Raw genomic sequence first — 16,496 nt, 5'->3', positions numbered from 1 at the left:
AGCGGGAGCCATAGTATAAAATTGAGCGTTTAAGAAATCGTTCATGCAGGAGAATCGTACAAACATACTGTCGTTTGCCCCTCGCACAGAATTCCATATGGAAGACACAGTAATAAAAATCCCTGTTGTAGAGAAACATCTGAAACTGTTGAAAACCAGTAGCTAAAGTCGCCAGGACAGGCTGGAATCAGAATTTGGTTTTAGAAAGCGTATTTTACGGCACTGGCCCGTTACTTAACTGACATTTATCGCGAATCTCTCGTCCCGCACAGTCCCAACCAACTGCAAAAAAATACAGGTGCCTCCTATATACAAGAAGGCTAAGTGAACGGACCCCAGCATCGGTTTGCAGCATGATTCTTGAACATACCCTGAGTTAGAATATAACAGATTTCCTAGATACCGAAAATCTTACATCCACGAATCGGCACGGTTTTAGAAAGCATCGCTTGTGCGAAACCCAGCTTGCACTTTTCTCAGATGATATACTGTGAACTATGGATGAAGGACATCACGTAGTTTCCTTATTTCTAGATTTCCGAAAACGTTTTGACACGATACCCCACTTCACTCTGCAATGAAGGTACCAGCATATGGAATTAGTTCACAGATCTGAGACTTCTTAAGTTATAATACCCAGTGTGTTATCATTGAGGGCGAGTGTTCATCAGAGACAGGAGATCGTGAGGAGTGCCCCAGGGAAGTGTGACACGACTGCTGTTCTTTTCTATTTACATAATGATCATACGGATGGGGCGGCTGCAGTATGCGGTTGTTTGCTGATGTTACTATGTTGCATAGCAAGGTGTCGAATTTGAGTGACTGCAGGAGGATACAAGATGACGAAATATCTAGTTGCTTTGATGAATGCAGGTAGCTCCGAATAGTAAAAAAATGTATGTTAATGTGGATGAAAAGGGAAAACAAAGTCGAAATGTTCAGATACAGCATTGGTAATTTACTGTTTGACACAGTCATGTCGTTTAAATATCTGGGCGTAACGTTGCAAAGCGATATGAAATGGAACGCGGCTCTGGGGATTGTCGTCAGGAGGGCGAGTGATCGCCTTCGGTTTATTGGAAGAATTTTAGGAAAGTGTTGTTCACCTGTATACGAGACCGCATACAGAACGCTAGTGCGACCTATTGCTCGAGTGTCTGAGACCTGCAACAGGTCGAATTAAAGGAAGACATCGAAGCAGTTCAGAGACGGGCTGCTGGATTTGTTACCGGTAGTGTCGAGCAACATACGAGTATTACGGAGATGCTGCAGTAACTCAAATGGGAATCCCTGAAGGGAAGGAGACGTTCTTTTCAAGGAAAACAACTGAGAAAATATAGAGAACCATCATTTGAAGATGAATGAAGAACGATTCTACTACCGCCAACATACATTTCAGGTAAGGATCACGAAGAGAAGATATGAGAAATTAAGGTTATACGGCACATTGACAGTCGTTTTTCCCTCGCTCTATTTGCGAGTGGGACAGGGAAGGAAATGACTACACTCTGTTTATCGTACCAATAAACATGACGTAATCATTACACCATGTACTATTCCGCGTTTGCTTGAATCTCGTTGGATTTCGTTTCACGTGGAGCGGAAGCCCAGTTGTGACCAGTGCACTCAAGTTCGATCATAAGGTTACGTTTTATGCCGTGTTACACGCACATAGACTGCGCCATAATGCGAGACAACTGCTTTACCGGCGCATTAAACTTGGAATGCACTGGTCAGCCAGCGGTCCAACTTCCCTACAATGGCGTGAGCAGTTGCAGTTCAGATGTAAAAAGAGGCGAGCAAAGAAATAATATAGCTTCGAATGTCATCTAATTTTTAAACAGAATGAGATAACATTCGGCAAAACTCCAGCACTTTCGCGCCCTTCTTAGGTGACCAAACGGAAAGCATAAAATGCTTTCGCAGTCTCCTGACATAGTATTCTAATTACAAACAAGAGTGATGAAAATTCCTAACAGTGATTTTTCTGAGCGAACTATGTTGTTGTTTGTTGTGGTCTTCAGTCCTGAGACTGGTTTGATGCAGCTCTCCATGCTACTCTATCCTGTGCAAGCTTTTTCATCTCCCAGTACCTACTGCAACCTACATCCTTCTGAATCTGCTTAGTGTATTCATCTCTTGGTCTCCCTCTACGATTTTTACCCTCCACGCTGCCCTCCAATACTAAATTGGTGATCCCTTGATGCCTCAGAACATGTCCTACCAACCGATCCCTTCTTCTGGTCAAGTTGTGCCACAAACTTCTCTTCTCCCCAATCCTATTCAATACTTCTTCATTAGTTATGTGATCTACCCATCTAATCTTCAGCATTCTTCTGTAGCACCACATTTCGAAAGCTTCTATTCTCTTCTTGTCCAAACTATTTATCGTCCATGTTTCACTTCCATACATGGCTACACTCCATACGAATACTTTCAGAAATGACTTCCTGACACTTAAATCAATACTGGATGTTAACAAATTTCTCTTCTTCAGAAACGCTTTCCTTGCCATTGCCAGCCTACATTTTATATCCTCTCTACTTCGACCATCATCAGTTATTTTGCTCCCCAAATAGCAAAACTCCTTTACTACTTTAAGTGTCTCATTTCCTAATCTAATTCCCTCAACATCACCCGACTTAATTAGACTACATTCCATTATCCTTGTTTTGCTTTTGTTGATGTTCATCTTATATCCTCCTTTCAAGACACTGTCCATTCCGTTCAACTGCTCTTGCAAGTCCTTTGCTGTCTCTGACAGAATTACAATGTCGAGCGAACTATGTGTGATGCAAAAACATACTGCAGGGATTCATCGTCCTGTTGAATGCTGAAGCCACTGAAGATATTAATCACAGTCAGTCGCCGGGTAATCTCTTACCTCCTTCGTTATCCGAATCCGAGAAATACATATCAGTTCTCGAACTGTCATCTGCTACGTCGATCAACAACAGAATCCACGTAGCCAATCAGGCGCCGCCTTTTCTCCTCTTCTTTTATGACGTGCTGTTCTATATCCCGCCAGGTTCGGTAGTGACATGTGAAAAAAAAGCTGCATTCGTTGGTTCCCAGTACGTCTGGCAGCTCCACAGTCTCGTTATTTCTTGGGCCAAATCCCTTAACTTGGCTCCAAATCAGTCCTGTTGGGTTCATATCGTAATGGTACAGCGGCGAACGCAAAAATGCAGCATTTGTATGGTGTGGTCGATACTGTGAAAATAATTGTGTTTCATGTTTCTATGACACTTATCTGCATCTGCGGTATAAAACAGTGGACATAGTCCAAATAAAGAGTAATTTTTTTAAAATTTAAGCAACCTTTATTAACAGTATTTCACAAAATATCGCTAATTAAGAACTTATATTTGTAAGGAAAACAGGAATTTTGCGTGCAGTACGTAATCAGAAACAAGAAGACGTGCATTAATCATAAAAAAAAAATGATGATGAATTTTACAAATTCGGGACGTAGGTATTCCAAATTGAGTCTGAAAAAAATTACGACTCAGCTGAGACCTGAACGTGCGAACCGTCAACTGAAGTGGGTTACAAAACGTCTGCCCTACCACCTATTCTATAAACTCGATATACAGTGGTTTGTCAGTTGCATCTAATAAAGTCTGGGAGAATTTCAAAGCCGATTAGCTCTGTAAATTTATGAAAAACGTTAAGAACAACCTATTTATGAGCACTTTTTAACCGTGTTCCACTGCCGCCAACTTACATTTCGCGGAAAGACCACAAAGATAAGATAAGAGAGATTAGGGCTTGTACAGAGGCATATAGGCAGTCATTTTTCCCTCGTTCTGTTTGGGAGTGGGTCAGGGAGAGAAGATGCTAGTTGTGGTACGAGGTACCCTCCGTCACTCACCGTATGGTGGATTGCGGAGTATGTATGTAGATGTAGATATAGATGTGTTCACTACGGGACAGGAAGTAGCAGCCTCAGCCATTTTCATACTGTGTATTAACAGTGCGACAATCAGAGCACAATAGTGCAGAGTCTGTGACTGTACACGATTTTTGAAATAAAAACTACGCTGCTAAAGCACGATTAAGAACAACGTTAATGGCTGTTAATACATTTAAGTATCTTAAAGTTTCATTTAACATAACTTGTAATAATATATCTAATACGTAAGTATGAGCAACTTCCAAGAGTGTAACAACACCAGTGCACGTGTACTACAGCTTCTACCAATCATCGCATTAGTGTTTGTTTACATTAGGTTTATTCTTATGATGAGCGGAGTATAGTAGTGGTACAAGGTACCATGCACCATATGGTGGCTCACAGAGCTGTACGTAGATGTAGATCAGTATCTGCAGTATTGTAAGGCATCCAGATTTTTCGGACCTTACATGAGATTGATCCATGACAACAGTGCGATACAGTATGAGATCCTCAGAAAATAATAATTATATTATATCAACAAAAGGCAACTGCAGTCAATCTCATGTACCAAAAACTAAAAAAAAAACAATATCTACCAATATATAGACAGGGGCATGAGTAAACAAGTTAAAGTGAAACACATTTTTGAGACAAACCGAGCAGGTGGTTAATGGCTTTGGAAAACCACATTTAACAAGAGAACAGCGCAGGAAGGGTTAAGGCTAGAACAATACATTATTCTTTTTAACATAAATATGGCCGGGGGCGAGGGTAAGTGGCTGCACGGCATTAACTGCGACCCAGCAAGAAAAAATTCACATCTAGCGAGATGGTGATTGGCTGAAGCCATACTGGGCGACGCGGATGCTACACAGTGGGGAGATCCCCATTATATAAAAGCATTTTGAGAACTAAATAGGCTAGATCTCCCTCTCGTCTCGCGGCGGACTGCACAAGTGTGTGGAAAATAAGCGAGGGCGTTGAGAGCTTTGCTTTGGACTGGGCAACAAGGGAAATATAAATATGAACAAAACTGTCATAGTTTGCTTACTTTCCACGAGGATGCACTTGAATGCTTGACAATATGGTAGGTACAACTGCAGAAAGAAGACTACACAAATCAGAGGTTCTGTGTTGCCTGTCCTCTGTTTTCCATTGCTGCAACTTAAGTGATCTGTCTGTACTGGCGTTTTGGAAACATTGCGAAATACACACATCAAAAAAGTTTTACATCACCCCAGTTCACAGAACTTCTGAAGATAGACATTGACTCTGGATGTTGTATCACAGGCATAGTCCCTTTGACTTATCAGAGATGTCGCTAATCCAGCCCAAAGATGTAAACAACCATGCATGAGCAGCGCCTATTAGTCGGAAGGGGTCCGACAGCCGATCAGTTCCAGTCATTCTACCAGGAAGAAGGTACATGGCTCATGTTGTCTGTAGTTCAACCATGCCTAGACAGTCAATACCGTAGTTCGATCTCGTCCGCATTGTTACTTTGTGCCAGGAAGTGCAGCGAGGTGGAGGTTCCCTGGTGTTTTGGGGTGGCATTATGTGGAGCTGACATACACCGCTGGTGGTCACGGAAAGCGCCGTAACGGCTGTACGATATGTGAATGCCATCCTGCTACCGATAGTGCAACCAAATCGGCAGCATACTGGCAAGGCATTCGTCTTCATGGACGACAATTCGCGCTCCTATCGTGCACATCTTGTGAATTACTTCCTTCAGGATAACGACATCACTCGACTAGCGTGACCAGCATGTTCTCCAGAAATGAACCCTATCGAACATGTCTGGAATAGACTGAAAAGGGCAGTTTATGGACGACGTGACCCACCAATCACTCTGAGGGATCTATGCCGAATCGCCATTGAGTAGTGGGACAATCTGGACCAACAGTGCCCTGATGAACCTGTGGATAGTATGCTATGACGAATACAGGCATGCATCAATGCAAGAGGACGTGCTATTGGGTATTAGAGGCACCAGTGTGTACAGCAATCTGGACCACCACCTCTGAAGATCTTGCTATGTGGTGGTACAAAATGAGCCGGCCGGAGTGGCCGTGCGGTTCTGGGCGCTACAGTCTGCAGCCGAGCGACCGCTACGGTCGCAGGTTCGAATCCTGCCTCGGGCATGGATGTGTATGATGTCCTTAGGTTAGTTAGGTTAAATTAGTTCTAAGTTCTAGGCGACTGATGACCTCAGAAGTTAAGTCGCATAGTGCTCAGAGCCATTTTTGGTACAAAATGTAGTGTGTGGTTTTCATGAGTAATAAAAAGGGCCCAAGTGATGTTTACGTTGATCTCTATTCCAATTTTCTGTACAGGTTCCGGAACCGAGGTGATGCAAAACTTTTTTTAATGTGTGTATTACGGTGTTGCATGAGTCAAGTGAGCAATACAGAATGTAAATAGTGTGTTTATACACGAACTTCTTTATATCCGCTTTCGCGAGTCCTTGTTGTATTATACATGCCACAGATCTTGACTGGTATGAGACAAGTGCATCTGTGCATTACAGTACTGACTGAGAAACAAGTAAACTTGCCCTGTCTCACGACCCCTCCATGCGCGTAGAAGACGTCATTCCTTCTCTGCTCCTTCCATTCCCTTGAGCGAAACCGTCTTCTCTCGGCAGAAGCACGAACAGAGGAGAACCATATGTCAACAAAAACATCCGTTATTGCATGAAAATTTTTTGAGATCTGTGGGTCAGGGAATCTGAACTATCGATAGTACTTCGCAGGTTTAATATTTATAATACTTAACGCTGATGAAATATATGCGAGAAACAGGCGGTTAATAAGAATGCAAGGAGGATTAAAATAATTGTTATAATATGTGAGATCCCAGGAAACACAGATGGGTTGGTCACCCTAGATGTGGCCAGGGGAACAATAGACGTATCCGTAACTCAGCTACCAAGAGTGCAATACAGTATCGTGGCAACCCAGGAAGATGGAATCTATCTTTTTGCTTGTGACAGCGATTTGGGAAATATAGTTTGAGAGAATGGGGAGTTGTGCTCCAGACGAGTGTGTTAATTGGATCCTTGGTGATTTTTTGAGAGAGTCTTGTTTTCCTCGAGGGCTATGACTGTGCTCGACCTTGGAATATGTTTCTAGATTCCTGCAACAAAGTTATATACACTTATGGAAAATAATCACAACACCAAGAAGGAGTTGTACGACATAAAGGAAAGTTGGTAGGCGTGTTTCTACATCTGAAATTAGATGTATATTAAAATTTGGCGCCAGTCGCATAAGAGTGGGCCTATAGCGGCACTATGAGGATAAAAATCAGGTTTGCTTTAAACAAATTTTGTAACGATTGTGAGCCTTTAATTACTATTGAGACTGGACGTGGTGAGTTGATCTTAACTCAAAAATGCCTTTAAGGTGACAAAGACATATTATCAGCACCTCAGTCAGTTTGAACGAGATGTCATGTAATAGTGTTATGAGAAGCTGGATGTTCCTTCTGTAGTACTGCAGAAAAACTTGGTACAGACGTAGCCATAGTAGATGATTGCTGGCAGCAGTGGTCACAGGTCCGTATGGTCGCAAGAACACTGGGCTGCAGACAGCCACGTGGCACTACCGAGGGGGAAGACCTTCGTGTTTGGTGTATGAGTCTGGCGCATAGTACTACATATGCAGCAGCAATCTCAGCAGCATTCTCCACAAGGAACTCAGCAGCAATCTCAGCAGCAATCGGCACCACAGTGACACAACAGACTGTTACAAATCGGTTACGTTAAGTACAGCTCCGAGACAGACGCCATGTAGTATGTATTCCACTGACCTCAAACCACCGACTTCAGTAGTGCCAAGCAAGAGCACATCAGAAGGCGGGGTGGAAATTTGTTGTGTTTGCTGATCAAGGCTGGTTCTTCCTTGGTGACAGTGATGGCTGTGTGGTAGTTAGAAGGTCAGTTGAGGGCCTGCAACCAGCCCTGGTCACACTGGACCTACACCTGGCGTCATAGTCTGGGATGCAATTGGGTACGACAGCAGGAGCACTTCCATGGTTATCCTACGTATCCTGACTGCAATTTTGTAAGTCAATCTCGTGATTCGACCTGTTGTGCTGCCACTCATGAAAGACACTCCCAACTGGATAACGCACACCCATCGATTTCTGTCATAACCCAACATGCTCTAAAGAGATTTTGTTCCCCAGATATATATGCATATAATTCGAATTGTATCGAGACTCACTTTCCTTGACGTCTCATACTCAATTGTACAGGCCATGGTTTGCACTGTATGTGCACAAACGTGAACAATACTTTCATACTTCATAACCGTCAATGGGTTACTGACGTCACTACCAGGTCTGGTGCAAATTGTCAAAGAGCACACAGACAGTCCTCATGGCGACCATGTGGTCAGTGGCGATCACAGCTATGTGCAGAGGAGAACACGCCCACCACCAGCGAGCAGAAGCAGCATGCTTGCTTGCTGCCCTCACTCTCACAAGCTGTGTGCGTGCATAATACAGACGCTGTACTCAACCCTATTGAATTCCAATACAGAGATATGCCTTGTGCTGTTACAACCCTTATAACATCACTAATCTTATTAAATATACTCGCTGCCATCACATTTACAGGAGCGTCTGTGTCAGTAACAGCTTAATTTTGCCGACGGTACCATTAACAGTGGTCTCAACTATATTTTTACTTTGAATCATTACTGATGTCCGAGTCATCATTATATATTTACAGGTTGACTGAATTGTGCTTTCTACTCCCACTCAAACCCACAACTGTCATTGGAGGTTGTAATGCGGTCAGTTCTAGTTTGTTGAATGAGTCATAGTTGGGTGGTATTCTTCTGTCATCTCAATAACATTTGTTGTTGGATACTGTGCTCGCCAGCTTGTGTCAACAGCACACTTTTGCACTGTACCCCTTTGCTGGTGAGTACTGTTTGGATTTAACTGACTGTGTATTTCCATGATGAAGTTCCACTGATTGTTACTGTATTGATGTGCAGCCTAAAATGGCGTTAAGGATAAAAAAGAGCATTATTTTCTCTTCCAAATTTTGCAATATTTTTCTAGCAACTACAACTGCGCCTCAGTGGCGTGATGTAGGTTACATAAGCAGCTCTGCAGCACTGGAGATGGATGCCACACTCGGTTCTGCTGTGCTAGGGACACTCTCCATGGGGCTGCTGAACAAGTAACGCTTTTAGAAGGTCCAAAGTCAATCAATGGGAGAGCAGAGTTTGGTCATATGGGTGTGTGGGTTGGCTGGTGAGACAGTGGTTGCAGCAGCGGATCACTCTCTCATCTACCAGACCTCCTACCATATGGACGTGACCACCTTCTCCTCCCATTAAGAGCAAAATGCTCTCTGCCACAATGCGTGGTTCCCTCTGCAGTTGCAGCATATGATAAACCATATGTACCGGTACCCCATAGAACAGGAGAAAGAAAATAAATCTCGACATTTTGGCAACTCTCTTTTTCATTCCATGTGCTAGAGTGAACAGGATCGTTCCTTGCTGCCCACTTAAGCTCCTTAACACATTCTGACATGTAAAAGTGGTGTCCTAGCGACCTTTTCCTGTCCACTAAAAAAAAAAAAAAGTCGTGGGACGACGGCCTCCCGTCGGGTAGACCATTCGCCTGGTGCAAGTCTTTCGATGTGTCGCCACTTCGGCGACTTGCGCGTCGATGTGGATGAAATGATGATGATTAGGACAACACAACACCCAGTCCCTGAGCGGAGAAAATCTCCGTCCCAGCCAGGAATCGAACCCGGCCCCTTAGGACTGACAGTCCGTCGCGCTGACCACTTTTTTTTTTAATCTTATTTTGTTCGTTTTAGTTCGTTGCATCTGCTCGGGGCGGACGTCGCAATACATCCGTTTCAGTTCGTCGTTTATCCATTAACTCAGATTTTAAAAAAAATTATTACAGAGGGCTGCTAACCCTCTGACCGAACACGCTGAGCTACCGTGTCGGCGACCACTCAGCTACTGCGGGCGGACTCCTGTCCACTGATATGACCTGGTAGACACACAAGTGCCCGGCGGTACCTTGCCGTGGGTTACATGTCTTCCTGAGCCGGACGCGCGCCTGGCGTGCTCTTGCATTAAGTTTGCATGCCTAGCGCACCTGCCACAGCAGTCTGCCTGGATGGCTACGTACTGCCGCCGAGCTTGCTGTCAGTCGCGCGCCACCGTCGTCGAGCCAAGCGGAGGGGAATCGCTGGCAGTTGCTTGGCCGCCGCGGGCCGTATCACTTCGACGGACGCAGCGAACCGCTCAGAGCCGCCTCCAAAGCTGTCGCCACCGACGTCGCCGACGCCGACGCTGCCACCGTGTCGCTGCTGAGACCGATGCCGCTTTCGCCGCCCCCGAAGTCGACGCCACCGCCACCTTCAGGTGATGTAAGTGTCGTTGCGATGTATTCTGCCAGTTACCTTTTCATCGCCTAGAATAGAGTGATAGCTCTTTTTTGTGTACATCTGTTCAGTCCCAGTTCCGTGCCGGCCGAAGTGGCCGTGCGGTTAAAGGCGCAGCAGTCTGGAACCGCAAGACCGCTACGTCGCAGGTTCGAATCCTGCCTCGGGCATGGATGTTTGTGATGTCCTTAGGTTTAACTAGTTCTAAGTTCTAGGGGACTAATGACCTCAGAAGTTGAGTCCCATAGTGCTCAGAGCCATTTGAACCATTTGAACCCAGTTCCGTAATCGAGCTTGATTTACGTCCTCGCTAACCAGCGGAGAGGACCGAATAGGCCCCCAGCGCTGCAATTGCAGGCCACTGACGAGCCTGATCGCATTACGTTACTGCAACAGCAGATAAGCGCTCTGACACTTGAAGAAATTCAGTTACAGGAACGGCTTAACGCTATAACTCTCGAACGTTAAGCCAGAGCTGCCGAAAATGAGGCAACTCTGGGCCTTTCAAGAGCCCTTAAGGTTGAACCTGAAAACTGGTACCAGATACAGACAGTACTCTTCCAACTGTAACTGTTATAGCTTCTTTTGCTGGAAAGGTAGACAAAAATGTAACATTTTTTGCAAAACGTCAGGGACGGGAGACGTACATGTGCATGGCCACACCATTTTTTGTTAAATGTCAACAAGCTGAAGCTTTTGGGCGATGTGTGAACTTGAGTCAGTAGGTGCGTTGTGGGAATTCTTGTCAAAGAGGTTAGCAGAGCGCTACTCTGACAAGCATGGGGTTAGCTATTACCATGATCGGTTGTCCACTCATAGATAGAAAAGCGGAGAGGACTTTGAGGCATTTGCAGACAGAATTGGGCAGTATCTTGTCGCACATACACCCCAGGAAGAGACAATACACGTAATGGTTAATAGAAAAAGCTGAAGCGAGAGCAATCTATGTATTCATACGCCGAATCTGTTCACAAACAGGGAGTGGGGTGAAGGTAGTCACCCCCACCTCCTTGCAAGAAGTGACTCTGCCCGGGGACTGGATGGTTGTGTTATCCTCATCATTTGATCATCATCATGTGTGGCAGTGACTAGATTGGACTGTGAAAAAAAATGGACTGTGTAAAAACTGAGACTTTGTACGGGCGCTGATGTCCGCGCAGTTGAGCGCCCCACAAACCAAACATTATCATCATCATCTATTACGCAACGAAATGCGAAGATTTGTATCCGCCCCCACAAGCACCAGCGAAGCACGACATTTGTTCGTTAAGTACACGAATTGTCAAGATGCGGGAAGCTCAACCATACAGCTGAGTGCTGCTGATATTTCTGTCCTGAGAAATGTCATACTGTCGGACAAGGACAGCACTGTTGTCAGCAAAACAAATTGCCGAATTCCCCCAAGAGGAATGTACAAGCAGACAAAAAAAATTATCAATCAGAATGGAGTACTAACACACGGGAAATCAAGTGTGGGACAGATTCCGTCACCGAACCTCGCCCCCAATGAAATATATGAACCCTATAAAAAGTGGACAGACCACTGATGTGGCAAATTTAGTTTTAGAGAGCAAGCCTGAGGGAAGACTGTCAAAATTCTTGTCAATACCGGAGCTCAGATTAGTGTTCTTTTTGTTCTTAATAATGATAAGCATGTGCTAAACGCTCCACGCTACAATATGAGTGGACTTGGAGATGAGATAATCATTCCTGCAGGCATCTGTACAATAGACCTGCACATTGAAGGGAAAAACTATGTCTTTGATAAGGAAGTAGCAAGGAAACGCAAATGGGACTTTGATGTTATCTTAGAGAATGATTTCTTAACATGCTATCAGGCTGCAATAGATTATAAAACGCTAACCGTTCAATTCAGTGATTCCATTCATTGTCCGAGCAGTGAGTGTGCATCACAATCACGAAGAATTTGTGAAGGGGGCCCTGCTTCTCAAACTCCAACCAAGTCATGCATATGGGAGCTGAAAACTAACACACCTACAAAAAGCAGTGGTGGAACAAGAAGAGTTCTCTTGACCGATATCAAAGACTGGGAACCTCCGTGATCGGACCTTCTGGTCAATACGCTCGGCCAGAATGACTTTCTCGAGACGTTGCAAGTACATGTTGAAAGTGATCTGAGTAAGCCCGAGATTAAGGGGAACAGGCTTCAAATACCTGTGTCTGCTGCCAATTTTCCTCAACAGGATATAGAAATTCTGTGTCACGTGGTACAATTTTGGCCAGTGATGAGGAGGTTATAGAAGCTGAAGTGGCATAACCAAAACAGGCAAAAAGAAAGAAAAAGAAGCAATTATCAGTAAGGAAGATTTGCATAATAGCACCTTCGTTAAGGGCTCAGTTAACTCAATGTTAAAAAATATATCAACCACTTGTTTATAGTGTAAAACACTAAGATTGACGCGTTTCGAAAGTCAAGCTTCCATCATCACAATAGTAAAAAGTAAAAGAACCTGTTAAAACTCGCTAAAATGGAACATGCACCAGGCAAAATAAAATTGATAACAAAATTAAAACATCGTGGCTACTTCCCTTGTTGCAGCCGTGTCTTCCAAGGTGCATCTCCACATAGTTATCAAAATATAAAAAACTCTAAAATGGTGTCGCCTATGGTGATCAACATCTAACCACATGGCTCTCTCCTCTATCGTCGTAAACCGCCCGTGCGTCTTCGTTGATACCACACACCAAAGTCTGATTTCGGACAAAACAAACTTCCTATGAACAAAAGATTATGCTTCCAGCTACCTGCAGCAGAATCAAAGAAAGTGTCATACCATCTGTTTATCGCAGAATGAATAAAGGGTTTTTACGAAAGATAGCAGGTGTGTTCTATTTTCCAGCCACATGCAGTCACTTCCTAGGGTGTTTTCGAAAGTCCCCTCTATCTGTTTGTCCCACATTTTTTTTATCAAAGATAACTCTCCCATCACAGCAGCATTCTGTTTTCTCAGCCATCTGTACCAAGCCTACTCCAGCCTGCTTGAACAAAAGAAGGCGTGTTCTAACTTGCTGGCGTGACATTCTGAGTTCCTATTGGTCCTCTGCAAAGTAGAGCGTGAATCCTGAAGGTATATAAAGGCCAACACCTGCACAACCATCTTCAGTCTGTCTTTGGCAGTGTATAGTTGAGTTTGTGTGCTCATTGCGAGGTGAAACGTTCAGCCAGCAGCATTGGCAGCGGCAGTGGCGATGAGAAACGGCCAGACTTGGAGCAGTTGTCATTTAAGTGTTTACAAATATAATTATGAGATTAAATTCCAATAGTTACAGAATTTGATAGCAAAGTATTCAAATTTTTCGAGATCGTGAAATATTTTCGTAACAAGTGGTCATAAAAATTCTCTTTCTTGCTGTTGCAGCATTTATTTTCGAAATGATGGCCGACCTAGAACATCTCTTAAAGTATTCAAATCCTAACATTTCTATTGTTGTTCTAGCATTAGAACAGCAACTGTATGCTGAAAGCTGACAGTAGCAGTAACCGAAGAGGTTATGCTACTATTATGTAAGTACATCTCCAAATTCTGTATGTGTTTTAGTTTATGTGTTCAGAGAAACCTCTTGGTGTATTCAAATCACAAGTGTTTATAAAACTTTTGATCTCACTGTTGCAGCATTAGAACGGCAGCTGACCGAACATGAGCAGCTACTGGAGGCCAAAGGCTTCAGCAGCAATATCGTAAGTACATTTGTAATGTATTGTTGTTAGACAATTTTTTTTCATCGTATACTGTTGTGTGAGACATACATTCGCCATCGTTGTAGATGCTGCTATGGAGCAAGAGGAGAATCTAACAGGGCTATGCATGGAAGATGATGAACAGGTGTTATCGTTTCCATCTGGCATGAACTTTTTTTTGTAGTATGTATAATCAGTGTCTCGTCGTAGGCAATTTCAGTACCAATTTGCGCGGCCCATCCCGCCGGAGGTTTGAGTCCTCCCTCGGGCATGGTTGTGTGTGTGTGTGTGTTGTTCTTAGCATAAGATACTTTAAGTTACTTTAAGTGGTGTGTAAGTCTTGGGACTGATGACCTCAGCAGTTTGGTCCCTTAAGAATTCACACACATTTGAACATTTTAGTACCAATTTTTTGTTGTTGTTTCTTATAATCAATATCTTGTTGTAGACGACTCCAGTGAAATAGATCGATGGCTCCACAGCAGTTCTGGCGACGATGAAACGCCTGAGTGGGCCAAGGAGTTAACCTCTGAGGAAGAGGCATAAAGGCATTGTGACTTGGCCCTTTTAGGGGACTTAGCTGAGTGGGTGGAAGAAATGCTCAGAGGCCCGACTGAACTTCACAATCCAGGGACACAGAATTGAAATGATGATTATAATACAACTGCTGTTACAGCAAATAATCATTATTCCGGAATGTTGAAGTACTTAAATGTTGTTATTTGTTTCCAGCATATATCAAATACATCTGGAGCATTGTACCTAATTTTTTTCGTCATTCATCTGTTACAGAGGTGTCACCAACACCAACACCACAACAGCTCACTGTGGCACTGGTGACTAGAGCGGTGGTTGTGGGGGCAAGCGTCAAACATGAACCCGAATGGCACCACTGTGTAGGACACTGCTCATGACTGCGAGAGAGGTGGCAGCAGATGTGTCTGCTGCAGTGCCAGCCCCCACACCATCACATACCCTCTGGTGCCCACGGGTGGTTCAGTCAGCAGAAGAAGAGCAAAGATCTCCCACCCCCAAGGTTGGTGGTTGTGAAGGCTCCAGCATGCAGCAGCATCAACGAGCGCCCTCTCCACAGCCGGGGTGCTTCTACCAGGGTTCACTGCCACAGCCTGAAACACGTATGTAACGCAGCAGCGATGGCGAGACATTGCAGCGTCTCTGACTAGAGAGTATGCGCTTGACCGCGCGAGTGTTGCGAGCAGTTCGCTAGTTGTCGCTATGCAGAGCAGTACTCTGTCAGTAGTCGTTGCGAGTCTGTAGCTCGATTTAGTTACGAGCAGTCGGTGAGTAGTAGTCGTGCAGTGCAGTTCGCTACTAGTCGTCATGTAGTGCAGCACGCTAATAGTCGTCATGCAGAGCGGTCGGTCAGTAGTAGCAGCCCAGTGCGGTTGTGTGATGTAGGCGGTCGGCAACACTGGTCAAGATGCTGAATGAGGTATACTGTTAATTAATATAATCATTAGATAATGTAAAAATTTATTTATTGTAATTATTCTCCAACAAGTGCCCCAATAATAATTTTTATTTCAAAAGCATTTTTTCAAAAATTTAATTTTTATTGAACTAAAAATTTCGTTGCACTTCCCATTTCATTCCACTTCTTTTGAAGAAAAATTTCAGTAAAATCACCAAAAAAAAAAGGAATATTATTATTTGCAATGCAGTTCCTCCAAGCCGTGCGCACGAAAAAGAGCAGAAATTTGACATCCAGTTATTCTGAGGTAAGACTTTAATTCTGATTGTTTTACACAGGGCCAAAGACCGATATTTCGGTTTAATTGAATTTTCTTATCACTGAATTGACCTTAATTTTTTGTGAAGAATTTATATTTGAGTCAGATTGCGAATTTCACATTTTTGTTGCCATTGTCAGTACATTTCATTGTGGGCAGGTTACGCTTAGCGCAATGTCCATTAGCATTCTTAAATAATATTGACACTCTTTAAAATTATTGTGGGGAGGTTACACTCGGCTCCCATTTCTATATAATATTGTCATTTCATTTCCTTTTAAATTACGGTGGGGAGGTTACACTTGGCGACACCCAGTCCAGGATCGTATTTCGTTGAGAATCTTTTGAAAAACAGTCAGATATCTGCTCTTATTTGCTTAGATATAATTAGGATTTGGCGCTACGCTTTTATTAACTTGTGACTTTCTTTCTACAGGTCAACGGCAATTCGTTGCTCTGTTGTATTTGTGTGTTGCTTTTGCATTGTGCTTATTTATTTTGTGAATATTTGTGACTATTGCAAAAATGCCGCGAAAGACTGTGAATAGTGTATCGCGAGGTATTACGAACGAAATTACCGGCTCAAACAACTTTACCGATAGGACATATGACACGCAGTGTAATGATGACAATCCTGCGTTCACTAACAATCAGTGCATTCCAACCACTAGTGATGACTTTTACCCTGATAGTGAACAAACGAACTCAATTGTCTCGTCT

The sequence above is a fragment of the Schistocerca piceifrons genome, chromosome 3 (genome assembly GCF_021461385.2).
Source record: "Schistocerca piceifrons isolate TAMUIC-IGC-003096 chromosome 3, iqSchPice1.1, whole genome shotgun sequence".
NCBI classification, from domain to species: Eukaryota; Metazoa; Arthropoda; class Insecta; order Orthoptera; family Acrididae; genus Schistocerca; species Schistocerca piceifrons.
This window is presented reverse-complemented; position numbering follows the sequence as displayed.